We start from the raw sequence: 19,165 nt of genomic DNA on the forward strand, positions 1-19,165 counted from the left end.
ATCTGGGATAAAAATCGTATACAATATTTAAATCACGAAACAAAAGCGTAGATCCAATGACCAATTTTTTTCAACGCTCTTCTCAACTGCCTGCTCTTGTACATTTTTCTTTCCTTTGTGGGCTTTACTCCACTGGACATTCATCAGGGGCTGTACATTTTCTATTGGTGTGTCATATACAAATTGGAGATGTATTCTAAACATACACACCAGGGTCTTCCCGCTGTACCCAGACCCAAATGTTTAAAAATATAAATATAATATACCTGTATGGTGTGTCTGTAATGGCTCTTAAAGAACACCTGCCACCCTGAATGCTGCTGACGCTACCTTCATTACTTCAATTGCATACACCTCTCACACTCTTACTAATCTGAAATACAAAACAACTTCCATAGTTATGATATGATATGGCATTTATAACACGCCTATACACAAGTGTTTCAAGGCGTGACGAGGCAAGGGAGGGGCAACAGAGGGAAGACAGAGACAACGATCTTACTAGGCCAGGTGACATTGAGATCACAATTGAGTTGTGGATTCTTATATTAAATACTTGCTATAAATCAGTTCATAAAAACCAAACGCATTCTCTCACACTGAGCTTACCTTCAAATCTATGGTAAGCTTCATAGGGGGTCATTATTACCCTGGCGCTAAGGGGTTAACGGCGCCGTAAAAGGCTGCGGCGCCGTTAACCCCTTAGCGCCTAATTACGAGGTCCCTTTGCGGGACCCGATCTTAACGGCTGGTCTGGACCAGCCGTTAAAGTAGGGACCCGTAAAGGGACTCTCGAAGTAATTACGGTGCAGCAATTTGCGGTACTGTAATTACCGCCTTCCCCAGTCCCATTGAGCCCTATGGGGCAAAAATGGGAATGGGGAAGGGCCAATGATCAATGGGGAATTACCACCTCGCCAACCTTGGTATGGGGTGTTAATTCCCCATTGAACATTGGCGGACTCGTTACAATACCGGCAGCACCCATGGTGCTAATAGCGCCATGGGTTACCGCCAGTATTGTAATGAGGACCATAGTCTCAATATCAATTCCTCCACCCTTTGATTATTCGTATCTAAATCCAATGATGTGCCACTATCCCTGCAGAGAAGAATAGCAGAGGGAGACAGAACAACAGTAGGCATAATCTACCACACTGGTACCACAACCACTTCAGCGCACTATACGACATGTGTCAAAAAAGAAGTGGTTGGTTTGAATGTAACAACACTTCCATTACTCCAAAACATAGGTTACCAGCAAATCTAACAAATGCCTACCGAATATTCTCGTAACCCAAATGTACTCACTAAAGTATAGTACAATACAGAAGTTGGAATATGCCAACGGGTACCTAACTACTTTAAACATACCCTTCATTACAACACACTTCAAACATGCCATCACACTTTTACTTCCAAAATACATATATAGTACTACAGCAGTGCTTCAAGAAAATCAGTAGAGTTAAAATACGCCAATGGGTATCTAACTACTTTAACCATACCCTTCATTCAAATATACTTCAAAAGTGCTATCACACTTATATTTACATATCAGATCCATACTACCACACACATGTGTTCTGTAGCATGCATATACTTTAGAACCATGTAAATGACAGAAACTGTATGTAAATACAGTCTTTTTTTTAAATCCACCATGGATTTTTTTCCCAATGACCCAATGATTACATCATGTTAATACAACAAAAGTGTACCACGCATTAATTTTGCACCAAACATAGCATATACAGTGTACTTTTCATGAGGGTAAAACAAGTAAATCCATATGTACAATTGTATGCAATTAAAGGTTTTAAAGTATTTTGTTTAACAAATTATACTGTTTTTTCTTCACAGAAAAACAACCACAGAGTCCAGCCTTCCTACAATATTCCACTTTGTATCCACACCCAGTGTTATACGTTTTTTTCTTCACAAAGAAACAACCACAGATTCCATAAGCAGTATCCACAATTGTGGTAGGATTATAAATACCATATACAATTCAATGATATCGTTTGACCATATTACAAATAATGTATACTCCCCCAGAGTACTTATAATTACTAAACACCTATCACTATGCCTGTGGCCAGTGTCCAGGCTCTTGGGGATATGGCCTGTGGCCATGCTCCCAAGAATCTGGCTACTAGCCACAACAATAGAATTGAACCATGTCATAAATAAGCACAATACACCAAATAAAATGACTCACCCAGGACCCCTCCCAATTCCAATAGCGTCTGCAGACACATGTTCATGTCCGCGGACACATGTCCTTATCTTAAATAGGGCAGCAGACAGTAAAATTGGCCACGGGCTCGGCGGCACTTGCACAGCCTTTTTCACCTATAACAACGGCTCCATCTTAACTTATTTCCACTCCTCCAACCTTCCCATACATTCTTTCAGCCGCAAAATAACCCCAAATGTATTTGCCTGAGTTTTTTCTCACTGCACTGTCCGCAGACACAGGCCGCGGTCCGCGATTCCAACATGGTGACTGTTTCAAAAAATATGACACAGCTCACATTTTCCAACAACCAATCAGCATACGCGTTTGATGTTCACGAACACCAAGATACCCCCCGATTGGTCCAGAGGTGTCCGTGGACACCGAACCAGGAAATAGGTCAGCGGACTGGAGGCAGATATCACTAATTCTTTTTACCTACTTTTTGGTCATTTTTAAAAAAACTGCTGGATGGATTTGGCTGTAGGCGTGAGCAACATTTTTTTTCCATTATGTCTATGAGGATTTCAAATGTTTTTGGACGCCTCCCCATAACTTTGCCCCCCTGGACAAAACGACACCAAACTTCGCACAATCATTTGAAGATGGCCACATACTTGTTTTGCAAGGTTTGGAGAGGATTCATTGAACGGCGCCAACGTTGTAAGCCACCCAAAAACTACTCTTCCTATGAGATGAGCAACTTAACCATAACTGCACGCCCGCTACCACAGGCCATGTAATACAAAACTTTTAGTAGACTCTGTACAGTAAAGGTAAGTACCAAGATAGTGTTTGAAACTTAAATACATCTGCACACCAAAATTGTCAATAGCTTTGTCTTCCTTTAATGTACACATTTAGAAGAATCCCTGTTGGAAAAAAGGAACACAGAAGCATTTTAGTGGGAAATAGTTATCAACAATATATCAGTCTGGTAGACTGACTGTCCTCATTGGACAGCCACCTCCAAGTTTGAATGGTGCATGGGACAAGATTGGTGGACTCAGTTCGTGTTTCTGTTCTCACGTGGATCACCTGAAGTCCTGGAGCAGGAACCCAGAAACCCAGAGTTGACTACTTGAACAAGAAGATAAAGGGAGGAGGTCAAAGTAGGGCATTGCCAGCACTTCCAACGACCGCCAGAGAACATGGAAGATCTGAAGAAGACGACTTCCTCCCATAGACTGGTGGACCTAATCGGTCTAAAGATAACATACAATTTGTGCTATCCCTAGAAGAGCTGGGACCCCCGGGGTCTGCAAAACTCCTATGCCTGAGGTCCTGTGCTGCATGTCAGTGCAGCATCTCTGGAAGGGCAGTTTTGCCTGCAACTTTGAGGGCATGCTTCTAAACCTGCAACAACTTGGTTCAGCAGCAGAGAGTCACCTCACCAGAGGTGAGGACCAAGAAATGGAGTAGAGCTGAACCTCACAACAACTGACTTTCCACCAAGCCTGCAGCAGGCCCCAGCCAGCCATCACCTTGAAAATTCATCGCTGGACATGTCCATATGCTAGTGCTGTCGCAGAATTCACCACAGTCCCCTTCTCCTCGCCTCCAGGGAAGAAGAATAGGGAACCGGGTCTGCTGTCGCCTCAACACTGGAATTATTCTACAGCAACCACTTTTTCATCTAAAGGTACTGTTCACCCTGTGGTATAGCCTACCTATGGTCTGCCTGTGTCATTCTCTGACTTTTGGGGCTGCCGATAGCTTATATCTTGCTACGCCCTCCGATCACAGTAGAGTATCATTGGGGGGACAATACTTTGTTCTCATAGTGATAAAACAGCTTGCCCTCTGACACCGGTCCGTGGGGCATCTCTTCAGGGGGACATCCTAACCCCTGTGAGACTAATTGTAACCACTCATCTACTTACCTGCGACTCTAGGGGATTCCTCCTGGACGATAGTACTCTGAATACTGTATTCTGCCTCTTTCTGCCAAACTGGCTAACCCCGTGCTCTGGTGGCCCAGTGACTCATCTACACTTTGAGAGACTCTTACTGGATAGGGTTGGACTTTTAATGAAGGATTTGGTTAAAGTTCTAAAAAGTCATTCAGAGTTTGGTATGTTTGTGTATATGTTCCCGGGGTTGGTTTACTATGTGATTCATTATCCTAAAAGCTACTTTGACATGCTTACCCATGAATATCTAGGGTTTACCTATTGAATGAGTATTGCAAGTGATCCTATATTGTATAAATGTTTGATGTATAGTTCTTACCTGAACTCAGAATTATAACAAGTGTGCCTTAGGGAATATAATACATTTCTATGTTTATATAACTCCTCATTGTGTAAGTGTTTTGTTGAACCAAGGTATGCTCTGAGGTTTGTGTACCTAACTACAATCCTCCTCCCTACTTAGACTAAGCCTGACTGCTTGCCACTCTACCATAATCTTGAATAGTTCAGGCTGATCATAAGAGGTGTTCCCCTGTTCACCCTAGGTGGGCTTTCTCGCGTCCTGTCTCAGGGAGTGACTTTTGTAAAAAACCCTAACATCACCCGACCTGGATTATATCACCTACTACCTGATAATGCACTACCTACTACCATCCCTGTCTGATTTCGCCTTTGTAGTTATACGCCCCCTATACTTCGCCTGTTACCCGCATCCCTCTTTAGCCCCATCTCTCTACATTAGTAGAATAGCCCGACCATGCATTACCCCAACCCTAACCCAACAGTAGCATACCCCTCCCATCTTACCAGCATACCCCCACCATGCACTCCCTCCACCCCTTCCACTCTCAACCCCTCCCACCTTACCATCATACCCCCACAGTGAATTCCCCCCACGCACTCCCACCAAAGCCAGCTCTTCACCTTGTAGATAGAGCCCCTGCTCGTCCTTAAGTGGTCGATCAGTTTGAACGGGTCTATCTGTTTACATGCTCTACCAGTTCAAACTGGTGACCACTTAAATGCAAGCATATAAACCAACGAGCAGTTGGGGTCTACCCACTTCTGTAGAAACAGACTTCTAGCACTCTAGCCCGCTTCACAATGGTCACTGCATGCACTACCTAACTCACGCACTACTGTATCTCAGCAGAATTTAACCACAGCACCATGGCCACAGCACTAGTTCCAAGTACTTCTCCAAACCCACAGTTCCCCTTCTACTAACGACATACAGCCAATCAGCATTCACAGCACCATGCATCCAGACATCACACTTTGCTTGATCAGAGCACTGGTCCTTGCAGTGAATGTGCAGTGCTACAAAACCATATAACTGGCAGCTGTGTGCTATACAAAACACGTTAACAGTGACATCATCTGCAACTTAGCAGCAATGTCGAGGGTGACTGAAAATCACGAGCCACAGCTTTGGGTCGAATATCACGGACATTATTTTGCTTTCAGACTAATCCTTTTGGTTCATCAACGTACGAATGAATGTTTCAATGTAAGTGACACATAACGTGTAACACACCTTCTCTAGCTTCCGTGCATATACAGTACTCGTGTGCTTGGTGTGCTCCACCGCACTGATCACACACGGGTTGCCGTGCAGCTGATTCTGCAAACCAATGCATTCCGTTAAATGACAACAACACCTCTGACCAACGGACAGATCAAGTTCCTGCAGCGGCGCGGACATTGATTACAGGCTTAATTGGAATTGCTCTGAAAGTTACTACAAGGCTTTTTAATAATATCTCCCAGAATACACAATGGAGCTGGTAACTGGGGACGTGGATGGATGAGAAAGCTATAAATACGTCAACAAAACGAGCATCATCATCAGATGAAGACCTTTGCTCTATGGAGTTGTCTGTTTGCCTTATGTGGCTGGGAGGAAACTATATTTTTCGACTCACCCACCTTTAAATTGCATTACTCAAGTCTGAGGATTCAGTTCCTTTTTGTGAACCAGGAGACCTCTCGACTCATAAGGAAGCCGCCAAGGGACCCCGTGTCTGTGTAGAATATATAGTGTAGGTAAAGGTCATTTTGAAATACTATTTAACATGTGTGCATTTAGTCATTTCTCTACTGTTTTGGACACGTGTATATGTAGTCATCAGATGTTTAGATATGACTCATGGTTTTAATGAAATATTATCAGTCTTGATTACGTCCTGCTAGGTTTTACTTCTAAGAATAACTAGACTTATATATGTTACTTCCGATCCAATTTTTCCCCGTTTATATGCACGGTAATACCCCAATTTTAATAACATTTAACACATATCCTGTGGAAGAAGAAAAGGCTGAGTCCACTCTCTCAGAATTAAAACCTGTACTATGCATTCAGGGGTCAGCAGCAAGCACTTAACTCCCTGAGATATCATACATTTTATTTTCTGTATTTTGCGCTGCATATTTCTCAGCATGGGAAAGAGAATAGGGTTACTTTACAAACAAAACCTTTGTATCTTTGTCTGAAACAAATATGAAGGTTGACAAAAAGTACATTTCTTGCAAAGGTGAACAGGATATTTTGGGAGCCCTGGGGCCAGATTACAGAAACCTTGCACTGGTGCCCATTCGGGTACTAACACAGAAACCAGGATGTGATGGGAAAAGAGGCGAGGAATGCGAAAATGAGACAGTAATGTGCAGCTCACAATAAAGTTGCTATCTTTCCATTGTAATACCCAGAAGCACACAGCATGAGTGCTCAAGTGCTAAAGTTGCAAATGGAAACCAGGTCTCCCGTTTCAAGTGTCAGCAACAGGTCTACTCCTCCATTAATACACATTGGGACATATTCTTTACAACAAAAACAAACACAAAAATACGCAGAGACCTGCATAGAAAAGGAGTATGGACAGCTATGCAAAAGATGCGCTATCTAGCCCCCTTCCATACATTAGTAATGCAGTGCAGGCCCGATACAAACGTATGTCTCCACGTGCGTGCTGGAAGTGATATGATATGATGTGGCATTTATAACGCGCCTATACACAAGTGTTTCTAGGCGCATTTCACAGTGGAGGGCCATAATGAGCCTGTCACTCCGAAATGTTCTAAACAAATAAATGCATTTCTATCCTTATTTGGGGCATAGAAATACAGCTGTGACAGCAGTCTAAACCTCTCCTGTTACCAGTGGCACTGACTATGAGAGGGCTAGAGGTTTTTATCCCACATCGGGAAAATCCAGAGAGGGGCTGAGCCTCTTGGAATATAGCAGTTGAGGATTACAGGGGTTTTCACTGGGCTGAGGAGCTCCCACTGTGAAAATCTCTTAAGTTAAACCTGTTTCTTTAGGCCCCAAGGCTGAGAGCAGACAAAAGCAGGGCCATCAGCGGTGTGATGAAGGACCATTAACACTTTAGTGTGCCATTACCACCTGCTGTCACACAGTGTTCCCTAAAGCAAAGCACCTGTATGAAGTCATCTTTAGAGGTCTGGGGCCAGACTACAGAAACTTTGCATTGTGCAAGTGCAAAGTCTGCACGGTATTAGCACTAGGGCACAGTTTTCCCTATTTTTAAAAACACTTCGACACATTAAAAAACCATTGCTCGTCGACAAGTGCAGTTTGGCATATAAAAAGCACCAGGGCAAAAATTACGCTGATGCAAAAAGATGCATGTTTGCACCAGGGCAAAGTTTGTGAAGTATGAAGTACACAATAAGCCTCATTTTAATAGACTACAGTGTTTGATCCAAGTCGAATAAACTGTATGTAGTGCACATCACATGCTGCACTGCCTCTTAGCGTTCATGACGCACACATTCAGATACCCTTTGTGGATAGGGTACATATTTTTATTTGCAGATGATAAGATATACTACCTCATCTCATTACTTGCACTGAAAAAAAACGTTGAGAATCTGTCCCATTCTGCAAAGCTGTTTGTACTCTGTGCCCCGCAGGATATTGTGCGTGCTGGATCGTTTTGGTGTTGCGTAAGAGGCACCTATAAGCCAAAAGGATTGTATTGGACTACAGCTAACAGGAAGAAAGAAGTAAGGAATGACACACAGTTTGTGGGTGTTGTTTGTTATTACACACCTAATGTTAATCCCTATGGCCCTTGCCACCCTCCATCTGCCCCTCCCTGACCAAATCACATCCTCTTGCGATCTCTTTGAACAAGCACTATAAAGCAGTAACATAAAACGTTGGCATGTCAGTGTTATTTCTAATTAGTCTTCTTAAAGTTAATGGTTGTAAATACACTCCTGTGCAATGACATTTTTTTAACCAAGAGTGCCTTCAACCAGTTTATTTATATCTTTTCCTTGCCTGAAATCCTATTAAAAACAAACATTGGCAAACACAACATGTTTGTGTAGGCATGACATAGGCATTTGCCAGACATTGCCATGGTGGTACTACCTGCCATAAGATGGTAACCGCTGGTAAATGGTGTGATAGGTCCCTGGAAAATGGCCATCTAATACTACGCAAAACCCAAGACTGTTGGCTTTGTCAATGTTTGATGTTGCCTTACAGTATTGTATGTTTTTTTTTGTTATCTTAGTATAGGTGCACCTATTATTTTACACCAACTGTTTGTCAATGTTTTTCTGAATTCTCTCTTTTCTACTCAAGTAGTCCAGAAACAATGACCTCACATTAACCTCCGTTTTCACAAGATGTTTGGGTTTGGGAAGGTCTTCTATCTTATAGGTACATTTGAGTTATACTATGAAGAAATATGTCCCGTGTTGGAATCAGTCCATGCAGCAGCCTGACAGACTGTCCGGTCGCTTCTAGTCCTGTCATTGCCCAGTTCACGAGGGATCTTAAGATCTACCACTTCATGAGGTATTCATGTGTTGCTGGCAATCTGCAAAGGAAATCTCCTCTAGGTGCCAGAACATAGAACATACAATGAAAACGAGAAAGCAAGAAAAAAACCGCCTGTGAAATAACGCAATTAGAAAGTAGGAGTTTTTTGAGTTTGTCCTGAAAGCCTCATGTGGATTTTGAGGATCGACATTCCAAAAGGGAGGGCATTCAATAATGTTAGTCCCCTTGTGGTTCACCTACAATTCTCCTAGCTGGTGAACATCAGCCTAGTGGCAACTTCCAATAAATGTTGCTTAGCCAATCCAGATAGCAGTAGACTGCTGCACTGTCCTCATTACATAAAGCACAGGCTGTATTATACAAAATGAAAAATGAATATTAGAACCCAGGCGAGGGTCAATCAGAATGTAACAACCATTCTGATTGGCCCACGCCAGGGCTTTACCCGGCGGGAGTCCCTCTGCGGGAATTGCACTCTTTTGTTCCCGGCGGGGGGCGTGGCTGCCCCTCAGCCAATGACGAGGCTCGAAGCAGGGCCATCCCCACTCCAAGCCTCCACACGGCTGGAGGCCGCCATCATCCGCCGCCGGGGATTCAGGTAAGCTTTTTTCCACTGTTCACCAGCATTCCCAGCACACTGCAGATTTGCAACCGGTGGGGTTCTAAGAACAGGAGTGAGGGCATTTGCAAAGTCAGAAGGAGACTTCCTGGATTGTATGTATGTAGCCCGCATGATGCAGCATGAGTTCATAAAGCCCTGTGTTAGGAAGTATAAAGTAACCGTTTCTGGAGGAACGCTTGTGTTAAACACACATGGCATCTAAGGTGCCATGAAGGGTAAGGGCCCATGTAGCTTACCAGTGCTTAGGCACAGAGAAGCCCGGTTGAGGGGCGGTGGAGTGGACAGCCTCGTTCATCAGAAGACCATTAGGAACAGTGAGAGTTTGTTGATTTATCCCTTTGTGTTATCACACATAGTTTTATGATGGTTGAATACTGCAGTTTTGATGCTGCTCTGTCTGTGGTTAACAACCCTGAACTCTCCCTTTACTGACTATGCCTTCTCCCCACTACTTTGTATGCCTTTCGAATCTGTGTTCAGAAGCCTTCTGGGATAAGTTGCTTGACTCCCAACTAGAAACCGATCTCTGACATCAGAGGGTGGGACTGAAAGGTGGTGGCGGCGCGGGGAGGTGGGGTGATTAGGGAGGGGGGAGTGGTTGTACGTGGTTTCCAGTGAAAGCTACTTCTCTGAAGGCCGACCATTCATTTCAGGTGCTCTGAGAGCTTACGTGTTCTGTAAACTCGATCTACCCATACTTGTGGAGTGTGTTGCAATCTAATTTCTTTTTGGCTTATGAAATGTGATTTGTATTATATTGGTCAATGGGAGCACAGATTAATTATTGCGGCAATAGATTTTCTCCAGTAGTACACCTAAACAAAGGTCGGTGGAGCATGCCACTTAATTTCGTCCCAGGTTCACTGTTCCTAAGGTTGTATACCAGCCAGTCCGTTAACATCAGGTGTACAACCCAAACTGGTTTTCACTCACATCCAGTGAAAAAAAAAGCAGTTGCATGTATGCCCTATATGGGAGACCACCCTTGATTACCTGTTGGAGTGGGCGGAGCCAACAATGATTCCTTAAGGGAATTCAGGATGAGCATCCTCGACCTTAGCATTGCATGCTGGGAAAATGCGCCCTCAAACCGATCTCAAACTGAATGGTCTTGTGTCTGAAACAGTACAAGTGAGTTTGGTAGTACCTACAAGAACTAACATTTTACTTTGACAAAACAAGTGCAAACTCAATGCAAAGACAGAACCCAACCATGGCACCCAAAATTCCTGTTATCTGAAAAAAAGTTGTTCATCTACATTTTTAAACAGTGCTCTTTTCCTGTTTTCGAGACTATCACATAGACAAAGTACTATGAACTATAGTCATCATTATTGTTTTCCTGAGGGTGTCTTATTTCCCAATGTCACCATGCCTAGCCTCTTCAGGAGCGAGTTTAATAGTTATATATTGTTCCATTTTGCTGGTCAATGCTGGCCATTAGGGTAATTCATGCAATTATACATAACATGGAGAAATGTCTACTTCCTGGTGTCACTGACCAGGCAAAATATTACACCAGCCATCAGTCAGGCATTCAAGAAAATCCCTACTGCATAGAAAACGGTACCCGGCAGCGCACAGTGGTTCAATGCAAAAAGTAGGCTGGCAAAACAAACCCTCCTATCTGCACTTAGGCAGCAAAGTAGAGACCAAGAGGAAATTGCCAAAACCAGGAAACAGGCTCTGGCGGAGCAGGCCTAGCTAAAACTAGAGAAGGCTGCAGTGTCAGGCAACATAAGGGAGTATTGGCGAACCATCACTGATGGATTACATCCTAATGACAAGCCCCCGAATGATCACATAGACTTGGAGGGGGAGGACAAATGGATTCAATATTTCTCTACATTATATGATAACTCACGTTATGAGAGGGGCTAGACTACTTCAGACATAGCATATTTTACAGACAACTGGTCCCAGTCTGATGGTGCAGACGTATGACGACGCCAAAGCCCTCGCAGGGATGGCCAACGGCAAATCCGCTGAACCGGACTCAATCCTGATGGAGTTCTTCAAAGATGAGATGGTGGTGTGGGTACCAGTAGCTACTTTGATATTTAATGTGATACACATCTGAAGGCCATACCGGACACTTGGAGCGAGGTGATCATAGTGCCGATCTTTAAGAAGGGTTACAGACGTCATCCAGCATGCTACCAGCCAATCTTCTTAATTGACACCTCAGCAAAAAGGGGTTTTCGATGAATAGAAGGATCATGGATTGGGTCACATAACATCCTCTCAGTGTACCAGTATGGCTTTAGAGAGGGCAGCAGCACAGTCAATCAAACACTGAACTTGAGCCTGGTCATGGGCAAGTATGTCCATGATCATAAAGGAACAATCTACCTAGGCTTTATGTACCTTTTAACTGCATTTGATTTCATTAGCCATAGCAAGCTTTGCGAAGAACGAAGTGCATTAGGCATACCAGAGGACATCTTGCAAGTCCTAGTTCAAATGACTCAAACTTATCAGCAAGAGCGAGAGTGAGGATCCGAGGTAAAACAACCCAGGCATTCCGAATCACTCCAGAAGTGAGGCAGGGGTATGTAATAGTCCCGCTCCTCTTTAACCTCTAAATAAACTCACTGACAACTGCATTGCTTGACCTGATGAGCAATGTCCCCAGGATGGACGGCCAAAAGACGTGTCTACTCTTGGATGCTGATGATACTGTCCTGATAGCCAGTACAAAGCTGGCTCTGCAAACATTGGTCAATGGGTTTAATAATTATATGAGGCAGAAAAATGTGGGGAAATCAAAGGTCATGAATATTGGAAAGAGCAAACCCTTGGGAGACACAATATCCATAGAAGGTAATAAACTGGACTGGGTCACTACCTTTCTCGACTTAGGTGTTACAATCTCCCATGAATGTAGAAGGGCCCCACAAATTAAGGAACAAACACTGAAGGCCTCGCGAATCAATGATTCAATTGTGAGATATGAGCCAAAACCTGGCAGGCTGCCATTATATCATATTGTTTGTATTTACTCAGCAAAATTAGCACCATGATTAACCTATGGTGCAGCCGTGTGGGGTTACCACCTGGCAAAGGCAGCCCTGGTCAGTGAAAATCAATTCCTGAGGAAAATCATAGGCATACCTCAAGGATGACCGGGGTACCTACTACACAAAGAACTTGACCTGGTCCAAATAGAAGGTGTCATACTATTATAACTATTAACCTATTGGATACACCTATGGGGAAACTCTCATCTGCCATTAACTAGAACCATGGTGAGAGATCTAAAGACCATGAACAACAGTGGATCTTCTCCTTGACTAAATTACATTAAGCCATTTCTCTGCAAGCTTGGCTTCGTGCGTTTTTTGAGCGAGGAGCCATCGGTTGGCAATGTTGGAGAAAGGGAGTTTGTGGACTGCTTTATTTCTTATCAAGCAGATTCCAGGAGGTTAATCGAATCACAAAAATAAAGTGTGCAATTTTAGCATAAGAACATCATTGCCGTAGCTGCTAAAATAGGTTACGCCCAGTGGTTTACAAATCCAAGGAAAAGGGCAATTATTCTTTGTCTTAGAACAAACCTACTCTTCACAAACGAAATAGCACCCTTTCCGCAGAACAGTAGCATGGGCGGAACTGCGTAAATTCTTGGCAGAACGTGCACGACTTGCAACACTTTTTATTTTTCTGCCCTATCTTTGAGATCCCAAAGAAGAAATTCCTCCTCCCAATATTGAGGGCGAAGTGAGTGAGACATGCTCAATCGGCCCTGTAAGGATATTTGGCGTGTTACAGCACAGAGTACAGCACTACTGCACAGGTAGCATTTTTTTTGATGCAGCACCACCACATGGGTGTGGTGCATTGCTATATGTGTTGCCAGAGTAACATGGACATATAAGTAAAGACAGGCTATTCAGTCAAAAACGATTTTTACATATAAGATGCAAATCTATTTTTACAGTTAAAAGCACACATGTGCACATTCAATATGCACACTATTTTTCACCTGAAATGCCTATGTTGCAAGAGACACATTTGAAAATTAATAACTACCCTTATTAATAACTAACCTGACTAATAAAACTTCATTTAACATAACCCACTAATAAAAATGTGTCTCCACTGCAGAATTAGGCCTACTCTGAAAGTGAACTTTTAAACGCACATTCATTTTTTTTTCTCTGCTGCTCTGTCCACATAACTACAGGAACCAAAGAGCTCGAAGGAACTGGAAATCAGTTTGTTACAATTGCCACTGTAGAAGTGAGCCATTGTTTAGTGAGGGAGGAGATGACATGATTGATTCTGATTGGAGCAGCGTCATAGCAAGTATCATGCTAGAGGCTGTGATTAGAACTTTGCTGGAGAAGCTTGAGGGGAGGGGGAGAACAATCGAGATCTTGCAGAGTTGGGAGAAGGACCTGTTTCCTGGCTGGGGCATTCCTGCTGCAAAAGCTGAGAGTTCCAGGCAATAACCCCGGTTTGAGAACGGCAGACGCTTGTTCTCACTGGGGTTGATTTTCAAGGGAGCCAAATTCAGAAAGAGAATAGCCGAAGAAAACTCATGCTGAACAGATAAGGTAATTATAGAAGCGAGTGGGAGCTGTGCAAAAGTGTGCGAAACTGTTCAGTCAGTGTATTAAAGGGAGTCTCGGTCTCTTATCAGAATATTTAATGTTACCAATTGAATATATTCTCGCAGCTCTCTGTTCATTTTATCACAAATAATGTTGTACCATTTCATGTATTTCTGTAAAAAAAGTTAAACTGTGTTTAAAAGAAATTTCTATAATACAAAAACATTTGAAAACAGATAGCTAGTGTGTATTATTTCTCTCTTTCATTTTGCATGGGAAAAGGTTTAAACATGGGTAGATTTTTAAACAGTGAAATTGTCATTTTAAAACAGATGTGTGCATGATTCTATTCAGTATGGACAGTTGTGAGTGACTGTTTGTAGCATGTGATCAAGAACAATCTAGATAAAAACAAGGGATGTTGGATATTGGGGCCACAAATAAACCAACCACTATACCAACCAACCACGCAAACTACCACGCATATCATCTAAATAGGTCTGAATTCTGAAATAATGCAATGTATTATTGTCATGTGTGACCCAATATGAATACAGAGAGTGATTATTGCTAAAGGTATTTTGGTGGTAAGAAAATACTGCAAAGCCACAAATATCCACAAAATACCCAACAGCCCTGAGTCTTCGCTTTTCAGTGCCAGACTTGTTCACAGCACAGTGTATTTACTCTTATATTGAAATTGTTTTTTTGCTCCGTAGCCAATTATTGTGAACAGAATTTTCCTTGTGTTGCAAATTTTAATGTAGTATTCTTATATGCAGTTTTACTCTATTTTATTTCTTTTATATATGTACCGTTGTGATTGTATTGTGTCTACATTGTACAATCTTTGATGGAAATTACTATTTTCTGAATAAAGAAAGATTAATGTAAAAGTTCAATTTTGACTTCCAAAAGGTTCAAATTTAGCTCAATATTTATTTTATACTCTTTATTTGATCCTATTCCCCATGTTAAACATACAATTAAGCTATTATTAGCTAAAACTCTACATATACACCAAACTTAAACTTTTTTGACAAAACAACAGAAATAAGGGGCCTTCTAATCAACGGCATGACAGGCTTAAGGAGTATGTCTGTTGTTCAATATCAGCATGAATTAATTCATGTGTCTGCTGAAGATCCTGGGTTTCTGTTTCATCTCTTAAGTAGATGACCAGAACTGTATCTGCACATCACTGGCCCCAGGGTGAGTTTCGTTGGAGTATCAGAATGGATCAGGTGGCAGTATTGATTGATCTCAGTAGTTTACAACTGATTGAGACACACGCACACAGAAGTAATTTTTTTAATTTTTTTAATTTGGTGTATATAGTTAATACAACCCAGTTGCATATTAAATCAGTTACAGAATACAATTCAAACATCATTCAACAATAAAACACGTTTAAAAATGGTACTATAAATTGGACTGCAATCAATAAAATTAGCAAATATAATTTAAGCATTGAGAAATAATAGTAGGAGAAGAAATGGCACGCAAAGCTTCTTTCTACACATAATATGCAGCTGCAGAGGAAAAAAAAGTTTTGGCTCCATGCATTACTCCAAAATTGTTCACTTTCTATATATCTGATATAACAGTCCATAAGAAGGGGACATGAGGTAAGTAAGCGTCGGGCAGTTTCAAGCTCCATTTCACAAAGATGGCAGATCCTATCGTTGTGTGCCAATTTGATCCATCGCCCAGTGTGTTTCCTGGACGGAAGAATGTCGAAATGCAAGTATGTAATAAATCTACGAATAATATACAAGCACAATACAGTTAAATAATTTGGTAGGTGGCTGCGGCAAAAGGTCTGAGAGCTGTAGGTTTCATAGATGACCTTGTTGTTTAAATAGGAAATGTTAGATATAAAATCAAAATCACAAACATTCTTCTTTAAAACATTACTTAAATTAGGCATTAAAATGAATTAATCAAGCTCTACATTAATCTTGTAGAAGTGATTAACAGCTGTTGCTCCTAATTGGATTAAACATTGATTAGTACTAGTATGTCGATAATATCTTGCGAGGTAACTAAAAATGTTGTTCACACTGGGGGAGTGGCATATAAATATCCAAGAAAAATTGCATACGTTGAAAAAGCCACAGGGAGCGAATAGAGGGAACACCAAGCTCACAACGTAATGCCTCCACCAGGACTGAGCAGGGCACTCAGAGAATAGAGCACTGAATTATACCCTAATAAATGTTCTACCCACTGTAGCATGGGCTCATGGAGAACTGCCAGACCATAAATGATCCCCTGTAGAATACTATTACGATAAATGGAGACTAGTCCCCCAATATTATATCCGCCCCTGTTTTTGATAAAGCGTCTTAGAACCAACCATTTTTCCACTTTAGTTTAGTTCTACTTTAGGGTCCCATTAAATGCTAAGGCCAACAAGTATTGTTTGCCATAAACCTGCTTTTGCATACAAAGCAAAATCTCTAATAAACAACAGTTAACAGTGGCATAGCACACTACAGTTTAAGTCTATGTAAACATGAAATGGGGTTTTGACAAAGGACACTTTGGAGTTTAAGATGCTCTGAACCATCATGCAATGCTTTTACATGAATTATTGTGCTGGACTTTAAGACTCTTATACCCTGGATGGATTGCTATTAGACACATGGCAGTTCTGTGGTTTAAGATTATTGGTTGCATTTTACAACAAATCTTAGCTAATTCCATTCTGGCCTCGGAGACTTCCTTTCAGAAGGATTCAGTCTTTTGGAACCGCTGGTCCTTTAGTTTGCATTGGGCTCCAAGAGGCTCTTTGTTGGCATGTAGTATTGTTAGACAAACAACAGGTCTGGGTTTCAAAATGTAAGTTTGTAGGCAAGTTTGATTCATGAGAAAAGATGCAGAGCAAGCCGTCATTTTAACAACAATATTTAAGCATCAGCCTGCGCACAGCAGTTGGGAAATACACAAGTAAATTAAATGTCCAATATTTTGCAGCCACTCAAAACCAAAGCTGACAAAGCCTGAGATGAAGATTTCAAGTACCAAAAAATAGCCTGCCACTACGGTTATAGAAAAAAAAATGTATTTTCATTTTGCTGAGGTGTGTGTTCATTTTGTTCTCCACAAATAAAGTGGGTGGGTTAGGCAACCTACCAATGTTGAAAATATGGACTGTTGATAGAGGTTTGATAAGTCAATGCAATGTGAACTGTGGTGTTTTATGAAAATAGGCACGGTACAAGTTACAATTGTGACTTGAACCAACTTTAAATGGATCCAGCCTTGAATTCTGACATATGGGAATCTTTTCAAAACACAAAGATCCTACAAACCCCGGCATTCAAGATGCGAGCACAGGTATGTTTCCTTCCCACTCAAATATACTCTATGAAGCTGGAAACTGCAGAAAAGCACCCCCCCTTCAAAAAGGCAAACCAAACCAGACCGTGTTAAAAAGTTTAATTGTGGCTTTGCATTGCTTGCCCTGTGTAAATGTTAGTGGTGAACATTTAAAAAAATGATTTAAATTCAGATGAATCCATGATCCTGCTCAGTCAAATCTAATAACACGATCTTGCAGGCCTTCCTAAATGAAAGAATTTAACACTTGACAGGATTGCATGTCTGGTAACTTCTCAAGAGGAGACAGAAGCAACACCATAAAACCGCTAATATGCAAAGGCTCTTTTCATCAGGCAGGCCCTGAGACAAAAAGACCAAATGAGTCAGGCCGGAGTAAACAAGAGCAGATTTCCAGCCATGACTCAATAAAAAATTACCATGTTTATAGTCTTTTTATCAAGGCAGAAGAATTGCAATAGTGATGCCTACTTCTGTATGAAGAAAAATGCCATTTAAATGTACATTTAATTGGTTATATAACCTGGAAGCAAACCTCTTAGAGAACTCATTTACATGTAGAAACGTTCAGCTAAAAATCCTCTATCAGATGGACTAAAGATGATTTTTTAAATGTAGTATAAATATGCAAATCAGGCACATTTGCATTTTGTTGTAAAGAAAGGGCTCACGCTAGTGTGCCATATATTCTAGCATCTGCAGGGATAAGCCCATTTGTTGACATGAAAATATGATTTGAACATAAATGTAGAAGTGAGTTAAAGGGAAAACTCTACACCTCTGAAATTATTCATGCTATAATGAAAACACTTGCACCAATTGATTCGTGCCAGAGAGAAAAATATGATGAGCATATTAGTAAGTGGTCATATGTGTGGAAATTACAAATTTAGAATGTTGCAATATTTAATGCAAGAAATCCCTGAGATGGCATCACATTAAATGGGCGGGAAACTGGGTTTCGAAGTTACTCCTATCAGGCTGCCCTGTTCCATACTATTCCCAATGATTGCGGAGCGGTATGTCTACTGTGATGTCACTTTTGGAACGCTGTTCAATCACATATATGGACCAATTAGATTGGGGAAAATATACACATGTCAAAAAGCTGGGGTCTTCTGTTCTGTAAAAGGTCAAACACAGACAGACATGGGGTCACTCACTCATGGACACTTACTGAAGAGATTCACTCGCTCAACCACTGACTGATGGAGAGAAAGAAGAATTGATAACAACATTGTTCTCCTTTTGAACTCATTGATGGACTATTATCAGAAAGTCCTACCAAAATTATAGTCCCAGGCCTTCTTCAGAGGAAGAGAAAGCAGACAGACTGTGATGAAAAGCTGATCCTAACTTACTGGCTGGTGCCCACCTGTTCCTGGAGGGGGAGAAATGAAGCACTCCTTAAGAGGGTGCCCACTTGTCTGTGATTCAGCCAAAAGAAATCCTGATGTGTCATCTATAAAGAAAGTAATCCTGGGGCGAGAGATCCTAAAAAAGGGAATTAGATTAAATCCTGATCCTGTTCTTTGTTAGTACTGAGGGGTGATATGACACGATATGATATGGCACTTATAACGCGCCTATACACAAGTGCTTCAAAGAGCGACAAGGCAAGGGAGCGGAACCAGAGGGAAGACCGAGACAACGATCTTACTAGGCCAGGTGTCA

This window comes from Ambystoma mexicanum, chromosome 13, assembly GCF_040938575.1.
Source record: "Ambystoma mexicanum isolate Mex_15411 chromosome 13, UKY_AmexF1_1, whole genome shotgun sequence".
Lineage (NCBI taxonomy): Eukaryota > Metazoa > Chordata > Amphibia > Caudata > Ambystomatidae > Ambystoma > Ambystoma mexicanum.